The 17,613-nt window shown below is 41.0% G+C and overlaps 1 protein-coding gene across 2 annotated transcripts in view; it reads right to left on the bottom strand.

Annotated features, from left to right (window-relative positions):
• LOC138763159 (E3 ubiquitin-protein ligase RNF123) overlaps positions 1–17,613 on the bottom strand; it is a 377,998-nt gene that overhangs the window by 15,188 nt on the left and 345,197 nt on the right. The window lies entirely within an intron of this gene.

Genomic DNA, 17,613 nt, shown 5'->3' on the forward strand with positions numbered 1-17,613 from the left:
ATCAAAAGAGAGAGGGAGGCAGGGCGCATCCAACAGCGCAGCATTCCCTATGAAATGCCCTCTAGACCAAGATTATTCATCTGATGTTTCGGGCAAGTTGGAATTGAAAATAAGTACATTCTAGGAATATTTGGTTCCACTTAGAAATGGTTTTGAATCAAATGGACTTAAATGTGAGGGTTTTATTTCAAGCAAATTCTTCCTTGTCCAGTTCTCTAACTGGACTATTCCGATGGAGAAAATGAACAAACAGGAACCTTTATCCTGCAGCTATACCTCAGATTTCAGATTTGTTGTCAGAAAACATACATGACATCACATACAACCCTGAGATTCTTTTTCCTGCGGGTCAGGCAGAATTACCACTAAGTGGTAGTGCAAAAAATAAACTGTACACAGCGTAACCATGTAAACAAACAAAACTGTAAACATATAACCAATGTAAACAAACTGCAATACAGACAGAATAAAAAAGAAAATCAATAAAGTGCACAAGTAAGAGTTCCTAAATGAGTCCCTGATTGAGTTTGTAGTTGAGGGGTCTGATAATGAAGGGGGAGCAGCTGTTCCTGAACCTGGTGATGCGAGTCTTGTGGCACCTAAACCTCTCTCCTGATGGTAGCAGCGAGAACAGAGAATGTGCTAGGTGGTGAACACATCAGCACTAAAACTGCCCCTTCAGCTCATCTAGTCCATGCTGGACTACTATTCTGCTTAGCCCCATCGACCTGCACCCAGTCCATAGCCCTCCAAACCCCTCCCAACCACGTACCCATCAAATTTTTCTTAAATGTCAATATTGAGCAGTAGCTATCGCTTCAGCTACAAGCTCATTCCACATTCTCTGCACAAAGAAGCTCCCCTGAATGTTCCCTTTAAACATTACACCTTTCACCCTTAACTCATGTCTCACTCAACTTCAGTGAATTAAGCCTGCTTGTACCCCTCGTGGAATAGACTGTGTCTGCAGCGTAGAACACCCCTCCAAAAACATATACTTACATTCTATCAGTAAGTAAGCTTACACTATTCAATAACTGGCCAAAGGGGAGTAGGGAAGGGCCCATCTGCATTGTTTCAGTTGCCTCCCTTCTGCCCAGCTCTATCCTTCTCAGGTCATTTTGCCTATCATTCTCCCTCATTTTGCTCTCAAGTTATGATATTTTCCATGAATTGTTTCCTCAATTCGTTTCTCTCCTTTTCTCATGGTCATTATTTATTTTGTCCCCCATTCCCCTTTCTTCTCTAGCCTTCTTATTTATCTCTTATTTTGCTTTCTGGACTATCTTCCCTTCATCTGTTGCTCTTTCCTATTCCTACTTGCTTATGTTTGTTTCTCTTCCAGTTTGTTTTGCTTCGATTTCCTGCTGCGCCTTGTTCCTTTCCTTCTCTCTGTAATGTCTCTTATCCCTCACCTCCTTTTCATTGTGGTCCTTCAATTTTAACTCATCATTTTATCTTTTTTAAATACAAGCACTCATTTCATTTCTAAATTGCTTCTTCCAGCTGAGAGTATTCAGTTCATTATGGCACTAGGATTTCACAGTAGCCCTTTTCACACTGGCTAACCAGTAAATTGGCCGTTCAGTGAACCAGTTAAAGAAATTCATTTTGCCGTTCACACTGGACCACTGTTAACCAGTTCTCTGCGTCCTTTCACACTCATCACAAGGCATCCCTGAGGATAGGGGAGTTTATCCTCCAATGGTGACATCTGAGTGGACCTGCCATAAATCCTGATCAATGTATTATGATCTTATATTTGAACATAATTAATCATGCCTAATTATAACATAATTAAGCTTTATGTACAGCACAGTATGAGTCCTTCAGCCTCTATCGTTGTGCCGACCCATATAAACCTTTATAAATTTATAAAGGACCAAGAGAAGGTGGTAGTGGTAATAGCACATGATTTATGAAAACTGTGGGAAAGAGCGATGGCGGACCTTCCCTCCTAGAGTTCCATGCGGCAGAGAAAGGGCTGCATGCACGCAGCACTCATGGAGAGGCTTCTCTGCTGCATGGAATTCTGGGAGGGCAGGTCTGGCTTTTCTCTCTCTCTCTCTCTCTCTCTCTCTCTCTCTCTCTATGACTTAACCACAGTCCTTTATAAACCTTTATAAAGGTCAGCAAAGTTTATACCTTTTTAATCTTTTGTTTCCTTCTTGTTCCTGCACACGCAAAAATGTCATCAATGCATCACTACTTTGACCCTGGATAGTCCATGTATCTTTCACACTGGGCTAATTGGCACACAGGTGTCAGATGACCCTAGGGATCATACAACCTATCTAGGCAGTCCATCCCCGGCGTGATTTGATGTCTGCGAGCCAATTAAGAGTTATTACACTGGACCCTTAACCAGTATATTAACTGTTACTATGACAAGGTACCAGTGTGAAAGGGGCTAGTGTGTGATGAGAGCAATGGTGGTTTACCTAATAGGAGAATGTCACAGCAGTCACCGAACAAGGAGATACGAAACTGTTAGCTGAAATTAAACTGGACATCAGCTTATATCATTAAATAGGTGCATTATGATGGGACCACTGCCACAAGATCGCATGAACCCACACCTGGTCAGCGAAACAATCATATGAGAAACTGCTCATCTTGCAGTGATGTCCTTTGTTAAAATGGGCAGATTTGATGGAGGTATACAATATTATGAGGGGTATAGATAAAGTAATTACAAGCAGGTTTTTTTCACTGAGGGGTGAATCAAGAACTAGAGGAGGTGGGTTAAGGGTGAAAGAGGAAATGTTTAAAGGGAATATTGGGGAACTTGCGCAGAGAGTGTAATGAGCTACAGCTAAAGTTGTGAATGTGGGCTCAATTTTGAAATTAAAGAAAAATTTGGATAGATACATGGATGGGAGGGGTATGGTCCAAGTGCAGGTCAATGGGATGAGGAAGAAATGAAACAAAAGTCTGCAGACACTTTGATTGTAATAAAATTGCAGAAATGCTGTAGGAACACAACAGGTCTCACAGCACTCATAGAAGGTAAAGATATATTATCGACATTTTGGGCCTGAGCTCTCTTCAAGGTAATAGTTTGGCAAGAACTAGATGGGCCAAAGTGATGGGCTATAGTGTTCTATGCTTCTATTCAAAACATGAAACCAGAATCTCGAGGGCATGAAAAAGTAATGAAAAATCTTGGTTTTGGGAAGATGTGTAAAATAAAAACATGTCCGATGCCGAGGTGAACCCAAACAATTTTTTACTGAGGTCAGTGTCACAGCAGGAGTTCCATGCACATCTGGGGTCCACATCACAGGACAGCAACAGAGAACATAACTGCCAAGAAATCGGGCCCTTCTGCCCTCTAGTCTGTGCTAAATTATTTTCTGCCTAATCCCACTGACCTGCAGCCAGTCCATAGCCCTCCATAACCCTCCCACCCATGTACCTGTCCAAATTCTTCTTAAATATTAGAAATAAGCCCGCATTCACCACCTCAGTTCCCCCTAAACCTTTCCCCTTTTACCCTCAACCCATGTCCTCTGGATTGTGTCTCACCTAACCTCAGTGGCTCCTGATTCACTTGAACAGTGAATGACAAAAAAAAATGCAGATGTTGCAAAGCCAAAATTAAAATAGAAAGTGCTGAGAATCCTGAAAAGGTCAGACAGCATCTGGACAGAGAGACCAAAGGGCCTTTGATTTGTGATGTTAATTCTTCCTCTTTTCTCTGCAGATATATTGAGTATCCCAGCATTTTCTGTTGACTGGGATATTGCCCAATGTGAAGATATACAAATGGAAAAACTGAACCCACTTTTTGTGAGATTACAGTGGGATTTAATACAAGGACCTAAGCCACTGATAATTGACAGTTAAAGAAGTGACACAATTTAGAACCAGGATTGAGAACAGATTAATTCTAGTCAGGGCTAAGAGATAATGGGGACAGTGATTGACTTAGAGATCAGCCAAAGGAGAGAGATAGAATGGATATGAAAGCAGTTGGGTTCTTGGGATTTGGATATAGCTCACAGGTTAGGCTGTTGAACCTGATCTGTGTCATTTATCAAATAAACCACACAGCATAAAAAATGATGAGAAATGTACATTTACTAAAACATGCAAGAAATTTCATGGCCACGTGTAACATGGGTTGCAGAACTCCTTCAAGCTGATGGATCAGTGTTCCTCCATACTGAACACCACTTTGAGATTACAGCAGACGAGGCTTGGGGGCAGAAGGCATTGAGTGAGGAGACTTCAGAAAATGCTGAAGGAATTCAGCAGGTCTCGCAGCGACCATAGGAGGTAAAGATATATAACTGACATTTTGGGCCTGACCCCTTCCTCAAGCCCCTAGTGCTCAAGGACATATTTGACCATGGTGCACCTCACACCACCAGACAAATGGAAAGCACACAGAATGATTGCACAACTTAAACACATCCATATCTCAGATACTGAGGATCAGCAGTTGAATGAGGTTTAGAACACTGGGCGGTGGTGCCAGGGACACCGGGCAGTGTAGCACAGGGACACTGGCAGTGCAACAGAGAAACATAATCTCTGTGCCATCCACAATGCCAATTTCAATTGCACCTCTGTCTGCACGTGTTTATATCTCTCTATTTTCTGAAGGGTTGCCATCAAATCCACTTCTATCACTACCATAGGCAACTTGTTAAGGGCATGTATGTTAAAAACCTGCCTTAAATTCTTCTTTAATTTTTTCCTCCTCTCACTATCAAGCTATGCTCTTATTTATTTGACATTTTCATCCTGACTATAGTCCTTCTCCACTGCCTTTCACAACTTTATGGAACCCAGACACTCCAGGGTAAACAATTAAAGTTTATCCAACAGCTCCCCATAATAATGACAGGCAACATTGGAAGCTGTCCAAAGATGGACTAATCTGAATTTCCCCATCGCCACTACCAGAGGCAAGCTGAGAGGGTGGAAGGGCAGCATTAAAGAGTCTGGGTAACAGAGAACATTACAGCACAGTATAGATCCTTCAGCCCATGTTGTTGTGCTGGCCTATATAAACCTATTGCACAACAAGCTACCCCTTCCCTACCTCATACCTATAATACTCCATTTTTCTTACATCCATGTGCCTATCCAAGGGTCTTTTGAATGTCCCTATTGTACCAGCTTTCACCACCACTCCCAGTAATGCATTCCAGGCACCCACCACTGTGTGCAAAAAAAATCTCTGACTTCTTCCCCCAAATTTTCCTCCATTCACCATAAACAGATGTTCTCTGATATTTGCTATTGCCACCCAAACAAAAAGGTGCTGGCTGTCCATCCTAAGGCTCTCATCCTTTGTCATTCCAAAGAGAAAAGCTTATGTCAACTTTGCTTCATATGACATGTTCTCCAACCCAGGCAACATCCTGGCAAATCTCTGCACCCTCTCCAAAGCACCTACATCCTTCCTGCAATGAGGCGACCAGAACTACCATATATTTTGGCGTATAAGTCAAGTTGTGAAACCCCATAAAAAACTCTTAAAACATGGGGGTCAACTTATACTGGATATACTTTTGAGATCTTAAATTCAGCTCAAAATCTAATCCGTGCTGATCCAGCGTACAAGTCGACCCTTGAAAAACTGATTCGGTGTATAAGTTAACCCTTGAAAAACCAAAAATAAAACCCAAATGCAACAGATTTTCATTGAGATTTTTATTGAAAACAACACAATTAGCACCCTTCAAAATCCCTCTCGCTATCCTCGTCTGAAGGAAAGATGGCAGCAAGCACATCGATACTCTTACTGTTTGAACAGTCATCATATGAATCCCAGTCCGTATCTGATTAGGCAGTTTCAGCTTTGTTGTCAGTGTCCCACAATAAATCATCTTCCATGCCATCAATTGCACAAGAGATACTGCACTTTTTAAATGATTTTATCACAATCTCTACTTTAACTTTGTCCCAGGCCTTGAGCACGAAGTTACACGGCATTTTAAGTGATGCAGCATCCATTGCCCCGCCTTTTGTAAACAACTTTTCTGCACTCGACATCCATGTATTCCATTCCTTATACACATGGTCTTTGAATGGCTTGTTCAAGCAGACATCGAGAGGCTGCAAAATAGATGTCAAACCACCCTGGATAACCGCCATAAAAGTATTATGTAGTCTAGATTTAGTCTTCTCAGGTAAGTGGCTACGAAACATATTCCAGACCAGCAAACTCCGTTTTTTTGCGTAAACCACCTGGCTGCCTGGGCGGCACGGTTGGTGTAGCAGTTAGCGCAACACCTTTACAACACCAGCGATCAGCACCAGACCTGGGTTCGAATCACGCGCTGTCAGTATGCTCTGTGTCTGCGTGGGTTTTCTCCAGGATCCCCGCTTTCAAAAGTGTACTGGGGTGCAGATTAATGGGGTGCAAATTGGGAGGCACGGACTCATCGGGCCGAAATGGCTGTGCTGTATGTCTAAATTAAATTAAACTAGATGACTGGTGTCACAACAACAATGTTGCAGTCAACGTTAGCAAAACTAAGGAAATGATTTTGGACTTCAGGAAGGAGAAACCAAGAGAACGCAAACCAGTCCTCATCAAGGGGTTAGCAGTGAAAAGGGTGAAGAGCTTCAAATTCCTGGGTGTCAACATCTCTGAAGATCTATCATGTCAATGCAATCATGAAGAAGGCTCATTAGCAGCTGTACTTCGTTAGGAGTTTGAAGAGATTTGGTTTACCATGGAGAGTATCCTGACTGGTTGCACCACTGTTTGGAATGAACGTGCCAATGCACAGGACAGGAAAAGGCTACAGAGTTGTGAACTCGGCCAATGTATCATGGGCATTAGTCTTCACTCCCTCAAGGATGTCTACAAGAGGCGGTGTCTCAAGAAAGCAGCCACTATCCTCAAGGACCCCCACCACTCAGGCAATATCCTCTTCTCACTACTACCATCGGGAAGGAGGAACAGGAACCTGAAGATGAACTCCCAATGGTACAAAACCAGCTTCTTCCCCTCCACCATCAGATTTCTGAACAGACAATGAACCACAGACATGACCTCACTTTTTCCTCTTCTTTTGCACTAATTTTTTTTTTGTAAATCATGTATTTACAGAAATGCAACTTTTGCACCTGTAATGCACAATTCTGCTGCTGCAATAATAAGAAATTTTGTGACACAGGTTCATGAAAATAAATTCTGATTCTGGCAAAGTTGCCAGCAATGATGATCTCCAAAAACAGTCTCAGCATCCACCCCATAGCGTTCAACGGCAGTATTGTTTTTGAGTCCTTCCACAACATCCTGGGGAAATCACCATTGACCAGAAGCTCAGATACGTGAATGACAATAATAGTTGGTTGGATTGTGGCATGCAACTCCAGAGAACCTCTCTAGAAGTCCCAAGTCAGGAGTATCATCCAATGCCTGGTGCAGGTCTAACACTCACCAAGGTTGGCACAATCCAGGATGTAGCAGCCCACTTCTTCCACTGTTCCTTCTCCTCTTTACCTACCCCTCTCCATATTTTTCTATGTCTCTGACTTTTCTAATGGTTTCTCCCTCACCTGTCTCTCCAACACTCACACCCTCTGACCTATCACCTCCACTTCCCAGCTTTCCCCCTTTATACATGTAATTTCACCTATTCTACATGGATCTTGATAAACGATCCCAACCTGATAAATTGATTGACCATCTCTACTCATGGATGCTGTCTGATCCGCTGAGTTCCTCTAGAAAATTTTGGTCTGTTCTTGGTGCCTCGTATGGTTGTATCTTATCCACACTCCATCGCCAGTGCACAGTGGCTGGAGTGTGAGTGGACAACAAAATTCATTGCTGTTACTCGCCCCAGACTACTTCAACAGTAACTCCCAATCCCCATGAGCCCTATACAGTCTCAGCTCAAAGAAGGAGACTTCACCAAAGGAGAACAGGGGAGGCAACAACTACAATTCGGACGATCAGAGATCGTGACGGAATGAGAGACATGATCACCTACACCAAACAGCAAGGCTCCTGAATGATCTTTAAAATTAAAAACAAATGGAGGCCACTCACAGGCAAGGAAGACACATAACTGGGATAACCAGTGCTGTCAGTGATAGCTTGATCCCAAATAAATCACTTTTTAAAAAAAAGCTGTTCATTGTTCCAACAAGCAAATAGTGGATGGACACTGACGTATGTATGGCACAACACACTTACACAGAGTTAAGTAGTATTTAATCTTGCAATAATCTTGATTATTTATCTGAAAAGATATATAACCTTACATGACAAGACTTGATGATAGATCTTCAAGCCAAACCTTGGATAAAAGCCAAGGATCCCCATTCTTTGCAGGTTGAGCTAGTCTCGGAGACAAGCACAAATATAAATGAGAAGTGTTGGCCCACTTATCTGGCCTTGGGGCAGGCCTTCAGCTACAGATCCATGTCACTGCTCAGACTGCCTTACTCCACTTGTGAAGTGTCTCCCAAGCCTGACCTTGCCTCAGCTTTCTGCTGCTAAAAACATTATCCATGCCTTTTCTATCTCTTGACTATTTCTGCACTCTCCTGGCCAACCTCCCATTTTCTACATCAAACAAGGAGCTGTCCAAATTGTATGTGGTACCAAGTCTTATTTATTTATGCTTACTGACCCAGTCTGGTTCCAAGGTTTCTGGCTGTTCCAGTTTTAAAATCCTGAGCTTCATTTTCAAATTCTTCCACCGTTTCATAGCTACATTAAGCAGGGAAAAGGCATTGGGATTTTGTAAATGTACAACGCTGACAAGTTTCAGATCCCTGGTTAACCTGGATCTGCCAATGGTCACCCATTTCAATTCCCTGCCCCATTCCCTTGCCAAGATGTCTGTCCATGGTCTCATGCTCTGCCAGACTGAGACCACCCAGATATTGGAGGAAAAACACCTCATATTCTGTCTGAGCACCCTCCAACAGAACCAGATAGAATTAACATCGACCTCTCCGGTTTCCCTTTGCTTCCCTCCCCCCCACCCCCACACCCCATTTCTCCTTTCCTGCGGCTACACCTCTCTTTCTTCCCTTTTCCTTTTGTCTCCTTTACCACAGCTCTGCATTCATAAAGCCATACCCCCACCCCTCCTCCTATCAGTTCTCACCTTTGCTTTCTCTTGGCCTCCTCTCCATATCCAATTATCACCTTTTTGTCTCTTGGTCTGTGCTCCCTCCTCTGCCCTTTCCTTTACTCAGGCGCTGCCTGCTTTTTCTCATACTTTGAAGAAGGACTCAGGCCCAACACTCTGGTAATATATCTTCACTTCCTATGGACACTGCATGAGCTCCTCAGTTCATCCAAAATTTCTAAGTTTTTTCTACAATTACAGTGTCTGCAGTCTTTTGAGTTTTGGCCATTCTCATCTTTATCAGATGGCCACTTTCCCTGTGAAGCAGTTAAGTTTAGTCGGTTTCTTCCATATTTCTCTCCTACTGACTACATTAAAAAAACCCAAAAATACAATGATTTCAGTCCATGGCCCATCTTAAATGTGCTGTGACTCCAGGGGGTGGGAGTGGGTTGAGGTGGGGGGTGTATGGCCCCTGCGAGAATGGCTGCTCTAGCCTGTGCTTTTGTCCACCAAGTGCTGGATTCTCTCCATGCACCTCCTCTTTACCCACTTCTCCTGTGTTAAGATGCCACTTAAAATCAAACACTTTGACCAAGTTTATGCTGGTCTCTCCTTGTGGTTTGGTATGAATATTTTAATGATCATCTCCTTACTGAATGCCTTAAATTTCTGCTGCCTCTTGGACAGCATGTAAATGCAAACTTTTGTTGCAATTAGAAAATTTAGCAGTTTGTATTGACCATCTTTAAACAGATGTTGCCTCCTGTCTTACCCTAATAAACCTTTAAACACCAGCAAAATTTACGGACTGAATGCTTTGCTTTATGTGTGGTGTTCTTAAATGTAAATTATTTTTTAAAAAATTAATGTAGTCATACAGTATGGTAAAAGGCCCAAATACTCCAATTAACCTAAAACCCCTGGATGTTTTGAAAGGTGGGAGGAAACTGAAGCACCCTGAGGAAACCCATACAGATGTGGGAAGAAGGTACAAATTCCTCACAGACAGCACTGGATTTGAACCTGGGTTGCTGGTGCTGTGATAGCATTGCACTAACTTCTATTCTGTGGCACTCTTTTAACTCACCTTGCCCAGTCCCCAGCTGCCCTCGAGGGCACTCCAAGGTGGCTGTGGATGAGAATGTGAGAAAATTGCTGGGTACGATAACAAGAGCACATCACCACAAACTTTGGAAATAGGTCAACAAATACTGCCCTGCAGTACACTGAGCCCCACATCTCTTGCAAAAGCCAACTTCTCACACAAAAACTTTTCCAATAGCAAACTTGGACTGAGACAAGTAACCCAGCCCAAGAGTACTGGTAATACACAGAACAAAACTGAAGGTCTGGTGGTGACTGAGGAACTTCCCAAGGTAGCGAACAGCACGGAAATTGTACATCTTTCTCTTTGAAAAGATAAATACTGTACATGAGATATACATTTTATCATTTGTCCTTATCCCTTCTGGATGAGGAAGGGCTTGTATTTATGAGGCAGCTTTCATAAGAACAGGAAATTTCAAAGAGTTTGACAGCAATAGAACAAATTTTAAGACACAAAAATTGGGGATGTACTGAACAGAGAGTAAGGTTTTCAAAACTGGCAACAGGATCTGGACCAGCTGGAAAAATGGGCTGCAAAATGACAGATGAAGTTTAATGCAGACGTGTGAGTTGTTGCACTTTGGGAGAACTAACCAAGGTAGGACATATACAGTAAATAGTAAGGGACTGAGCAGAGGGATCTGAGAATACAGATACAGCAAAACCCCTGGTATCTAGCACCTATGGGGATTGCTAGATGCCAGATAAGTGAAATTTCCGATTGCTTGAGATTGCGTGGTGCATGACTGGCAAACTAATGGTGAAGCGCCCCAATTTTAAACTTCCGTATTTTTTGCCTATTTATTTTCCGTGATTTTTTTGCTGGATGTTTGAGGAAGCCATTTGCTTGAATTCTGGATAGAAGGGGTTTTATTTACATAATTCACTGAAAGTTGCATCACAGGTAGATAAGGGCTATAAAGAGAACTTTTGGGACTTGGGCTTTCATAAATCAAAGTATTGAGTATAGGAGTTAGAATGCTAATTTGAAGCTGTCTAAGTTATTGGAGAGGCCAAATTTGGAGCAGGGTGTGCAATTTTGGTCACCTTACTACAGGAAAGATATCAATAAGATTGAAAGAGAGCAGTGAAAATTTACAAGAATGTTGCCGGGACTTCAGGAACTGAATTAAAAGGAAAGGTTAAACAGGTTAGGAGATTATTCCTGGGAGCGCAGAATGTGCACTAATGATGTACAGGTATTCCTCAACTTGTAACCTATGCAACTTACGTCCATTTGCACATACTTTTTAAAAAAAATTTTTAAAATAAATTTCAAAAAAATAAAGAAAAAATATAAAACTTGCACGATTATGGTGTAAATCGGGTCTATCTATGGTGCCTGCCATGTTGGCTGGTGGCCAACCTCTCGCAAGAGCTGGCCGTGATGACCACCATGTTGAGATATTTCACCACGTTTTATCCTGTTTTTTCTGATTCTGTTGCTCAATATTCTGAGTCAGACAGATTTTAGAAGCCAGTAGAGTCCACAGGATTCAGAGGGTCCACAGCAACAGAGAGAATGGGAAGGATTTGGAGATCGAGAACGAAAGGAAATTGATCGTTTTACTCTTCAGTATCACAGATAGAGCAATTACCAAACATGTGTCCATTCCGAGATTCGATCGGTCATCCACAACTGAACACAGACATACGTCGGGGAATAACTGTATTGTACTCAACTCCAACATCTGCAGATATTCTTGTTTCACTGTGTACTCTGTCAATTGTGCTATTTAAACAGTTATATGAATGTTAGAGATAATCTGTTGGAGGGCTCGCAAAATAAACCCTTCATTGAATGAGGAATAATGTTTCAAATAATCATAAGTTGCAACTTTTTTTTGTAATTCTTTATTTATCGCACTATGAACCATATCAACCAATATATTTACAGATGCATCTCTTTAAATATTCACAGTAACATTTTCTCTTTTTCCCCATCCCTCCCTTCCCCCTTCCCACCCCCCTCCAAAAACAGTAAATATTGAACATATAAAATACAATAAAAATATCTTTATACAAAAGGAATACAAACAAAAATGATGCATCATCTACTTATACACATTAAATCTGATCGTGTTTATCTTCTTATCATTTTAGGTGGTGGTGGTCCGAGGCCTGCTCTTTCTGTTATGTTCCATACATGGTTCCCAGGTTTTTTCAAACATTGTAACTTTGTCTTTTAAATTATATGTGATTTTTTTTCCCAATGGGATACACTTAAACTTGGTTAATGTTTATAGTCATATAGTCCAATGTGGCCATCTTATATCTTTATTTTCCCTTCTTTTCCATCTCTTCACCACCTCCATCCCCTTCTTTTCCATTACTGTTTTTTAAGTTTTCCTTTTTAATTTCAATATATGACAATGCACTTAAGACATGAAATACCCCAACAATCCCCACAAGCAATAACCCTTTAACCCCAAATGAACCTCCCCCCCCCCCGGATTGCCCTTTGTCCCTTGACGGCAACCACAGCTCCCCTTTCCATTCGGTTTGTGAACATACTTGCGTCAACCGATTTTGCAGTGACCATTATTCTCCCCCCCCCCCACCTGGAGAACACTATTTTCCTATACATATAACAAAGCTCTCTCTCTCTTTTTTCCCCTTTTCTTATCCATCTTTAAATCTTTATATATACATTATCTTTACTTTATATTTTTACATATTTTTGTATATTTTCTTGCCAGTCTTCCTTCTTGTCAGTCCTCCTCCTCTCTTCTCCTGTCCTGCAAATGTTCAGCAAATTCTTGGGCTTTCTTTGGGTCCGAAAACAGTTTATTCCGTTCCCAAGGAATAAATACTTTGAGTACTGTTGGATGTCTTAATATAAAGTTATAACCTTTCTTCCATAAGACTGTTTTTGCTGTGTTGAATTCCTTCCTCTTCTTTAAAAGTTCGAAGCATATATCCGGGTAAAAAAATATTTTTTGTCCCTTATATTCCAACGGCTTATTGTCTTCTCTAACCTTCTTTCTTGCCTGCTCCAGTATGTTCCCTCTTGTCGTATATCTTAGAAGTTTTACCAATATGGATCTCGGTTTCTGATGTGGTGGTGGTTTCAGTACTAATGCCCTTTCGATTTCTATTTCTTCATGTGAATCTGTCATTCCCAACACCTTCAGGATCCATCCTTTTATAAATTCTTTCATATCTGACCCTTCTTTGCTTTCTTTCAGGTCCACTATTTTTATGTTGTTTCGCCTACTGTAGTTTTCCAATACGTCAATCTTTTGTGACAATAAATCTTGTGTCTCTTTAATTTTTTTTCACTCTCTTCCAACTTCCCTCTTAAATCATTTATTTCCATTTCTACAGCAGCTTCTCGTTCCTCCACATTTTCTACTCTTTTCCCTATTTCAGTCATGACCAAGTCTAAGCTTTGCATTCTGTCTTCAGCTCTTTTCATTTATCTTTTGACTGAACTAAATTCTAATGATAGCCATTTTTTTAATGACCTCATTTGTTCTTCAAAAGAGGCTTTATCTAAATTTTGTCCTTTTATTTTACCTTCCTCTTTCCTTTGAAATTCTTGGTCTTCTTCCTCCTCTTCTTCTGTGTCTGTATCTATGTCTGTGTTGTCTTCTTCTCTTCTCTGTATCTGTGTATCTTCATCCTTCCCTGGTGAACTGCTTCTGTATCCTTGCTGGGCCTCCAGCTGCTGTGTCTCCTGCTGTTGGGCCTCCTGCTGCAGGTCGACCCGTTGTTGGGCCTCCCGCTGCAGGTCGACCCACTGCTGGGCTCCCTGCCGGTCTCCCCGTTGCCGCTCATCCTCTTCCCACCCTTCATTCTCTTTCTCACCACTCTTCTTTTTTCTTGTTTGCTTCCCCCAGCCGAATGGCCCGATACTGGGCATCTCTCAACTGGCCGCTCCTCAGCTGAGTCCCCCTCCCGCCAACGTTAACCTTTTCTTTTACTTGCGCATGCTCATGCGCAACTCTTCGCACATGTGCAGTTGCACACCTCTTCTTGGCTCTGAGAGCCATTTTTGAAGTCTGCCGGTCAGGAGGTCCCTGCTCCTCTGGGGACTCACCAACATCAGAGATTGGCCACTCCTCTCCACGATGGCTCTCTGCTCCGACGTGCAGATAAGGCCTTCTTCTTTCTTCTCCAGTGATTTTCTTTCTTCCCTTTTCTCTGTTATTCTTAGTTTTTCTCTTTTGGATGCCATCTTCTGTCTCTTCTCTGTAACTTTATCTTCTTCTTCCTGTATTTGATGTTTATTGAGCTCTGTTTTTTCAAACTTTTTTTCTTTTCTCTGGAGAGGGCTGGTTCCACTTGACCAGCCTCTACTCAATCACGTGACTCCCTCTCATAAGCTGCAACTTGAACATCATCTTGACCAGTGTCTGGTAAGATTTAATCTTAACACAGCAGTGTTATGATCACAGTGAAAGCACGCTTGCATGGTCTAGATTTTAAATAAAGCAGAGCTAATCTCAGCTTCTGTGTTAAAAAAACACAGATGCTGGAATATGGAGCCACAAATAATCTGCTGAAGGAACAGAGCAGGTTGAGCAGCATCAATAAGGGACAAAAATGGTCGATGTTTCAAAGTTTTTGTCCCACTGATACTGTTTTACCCACTGAGTTCCTCCAGCAGATGCTCGTTGTTTCTGTGAAAGAGACTTACATTGACTGGTGGTGGTGGTGATCAGTGAGGGGTGGGGAACTGCAGCTAAGTACAGATGCCTCAGGTTTCTTAATCCACCCACCCTCAAACTATGAACTTCCCCCTTCACATATCCTGTCTGAACATCAGCTGCAGTGCCAGATCAAACACTTTAGCGAAGCTTCTCAGCTGCTCAAGACACTTATCATCTCCATCAGGAGCCAGGCCTTGGTGGTGCAGGGGGATCTTTTATTTGCAAAAGATATTTACTTGTTATTAGAAAATTCAATTAATCTCTCTTCTAAATGTGATAAATGTACACTGTATCATATGTTCTGATTATGTTCTCTTTCCAATTTTTGGGAAAGTATATTTCATACCTTGTCTTTAGTTCTTAATATTAATTTGACTTCAAATCCTTTTCTTGTTTTTTTGGAATAAGTGTGCCAACAGGTTTGATATTGACTGCTTCACAATCCCATGTAGTTGCCCTCACTTCCCCTATTGCTAGAAGGGCCATTTTAATGAGATGGAAAGATGTTGTCCCTCCCACTCACACTTGATGGTTGTCTGATATGATGGCATGTCTGACTTTGGAAAAAGTTAGATGTTCCACTACTGAAATGAATCTTAATTTCGTTTCTTCATGTGGGTTCCTTTCTTAATTGTTTTCAAAATTAGTAAGATTAATTAGTTCTGGTTTATGACCCCATTATTTACCTTCTTTTTTTATTATTTTATTATTTTTTTAAATTATTTGTAGTGGACTGTTCCTTTTAAACATAATGTTCCTTTTAAACATTTCATCTTTTGTCCTTAACCCATGTCCTGTAGTTCAGCCATTCTCATTGAGGTCCATAACGGACCCCTGTGGGCCACAACACATTGGTGGGGGGAAGAGGGGAGACATATTTTTGCATGTCTTTTTATGTAGTAGAAACCAATTAAACTTGACTGATTCAGGAGGAATGAAGCCCATAAAATTTGAGCAGAGTCCTAAGGAGCCATAGCCAAAAATGGTTGAGAAGGACAACTCTAATTCTTGTCTCACCCAACCTCAGTGGAAAAAACCTGTTTGCATTTAGTATATTTATACCACTTATAAATTTTATATATCCATAAAAAATCTCCCCCATTTTCCAATGCTTCATGAAATAAAGTCTTAACTTGTTTAACCTTTCCCTGTAACTCTGTTCCTGAAGTCCCGTCAATATCCTTGTAAATCTTCTCTGCACTCTTTCAATCTTATGGACAGGTTTGGTGACCAAAACTGCACGCAGTACCGCAAATGTGGCCTACCAATGTCTTCTACAACTTCACCATAATATCCCAACTCTTATACTCAATACTGTTTATAGTACCTTCTGTGCCATAAAACCATCTCACGGGCAAGACTTATAAAAGAACCTCCCTGCAAGGATGACGTGACAATATTCCTGAAGCTTTTCAATTGCGTATGTCCCATATTCCCCATGAAAGAGTCGCAATGTAATGATGCCAACAGCTTGTTCCAGGGGCTATCATTTCATTCCTGTGCTCTGGCAGCAACTCGTCAAGCAAAATGCTCCATTGTGGAAGGCAGATGCGGTCTCCATCAAAGTGCTTCCAAGAAATGTTGTCAGAGTTGGATGAGTGATGAAATACATTTTATGGGTACTGCATAATGGGAGAGCTGGAGGTGGAAGGCGGGTGGTAGATAAGGTGTCCACACCAAGTGGGCTGCATTTTGGTGTCGAGCTCGTGTTGCATCACTATCTGGAATGGAGGTGACAACTCTCAGCACATGAGAGAACTCCAGAGGGTTGATAACCCCCTGCAACCTCCATCTATAGCCTACCTTTTCTTCCAATGAAACAGACAAAATTAAAGGTGAAGGATCTGATAAAACCCACGTTTGATATTCCACTCTTTGTACTCTATATTTAAGTTGTGCAAAAATTAAAAACATATCTATCTGTGAATATGTTTTAAATCAAAAAGAATAAAAAGAATAATCTCTTTCATTTGGGTGGATTTTTCTCCATATCTTTCATCAGATCTGTTACCATTTTTGCTACCTTATTTTCATCATTCTATCTCCCAATCTATCTAATTTAGGGTCTAAGGCAAAATTAAAATTACCTCCCAATATAACTTTTCCCTTGGCATTTGATAAATTCATAAAGACTTCTTGCATAAATTTGCCATCATCTACATATACATTCATTAAGGTCCAATGTTTCCCAAATAAATCTGACAAATTACCATAACGTATCTCCCCGCTACATCTATATTAATGTCCAATATTTTAACTGACAATATTTTATTAATTAATATTAGTGTACCTCTAACCTTAGAATTAAAAGATGATGCTATTATTGTTTTAATTTTTGATGTTCTTTCTCCGTCAAATGTGTTTCCTGTAAAAAAGCTATGTCTGTTTTAATTTTTTTTCAAATAAACTAATAATTTTTTCTACTTAATTTGATTCTGAATCCAATTAATACTAATACTAATAAAATTCAATTTATCAGCCATCTAAACTCTCACAAAATCCAATAACCGTCCAACTTTCCATCTCCACTCCTCCTACTTCCGAGATACTAACTAAATATTTCATAATACAATTATTAAATTTAGGTGTATTAAAGAGAAAAAAGAAAGGAAACAAAGAAAAGAATAAAAACCCTACCTCCCCAAAGGCGTTCATTATTAATAGTGTGTCTTAATACCCCTGATCTATAGGAGTTGTGATCGAAAACTACACCCGCCCACTAGATTCCACGGAGGCCAGGGTCATACTCCCATCTAACTCCCCCAAAATTATACAATCTCTTATGTCTCAAA

The sequence above is a fragment of the Narcine bancroftii genome, chromosome 5 (assembly GCF_036971445.1).
Source record: "Narcine bancroftii isolate sNarBan1 chromosome 5, sNarBan1.hap1, whole genome shotgun sequence".
Taxonomy (NCBI): Eukaryota; Metazoa; Chordata; class Chondrichthyes; order Torpediniformes; family Narcinidae; genus Narcine; species Narcine bancroftii.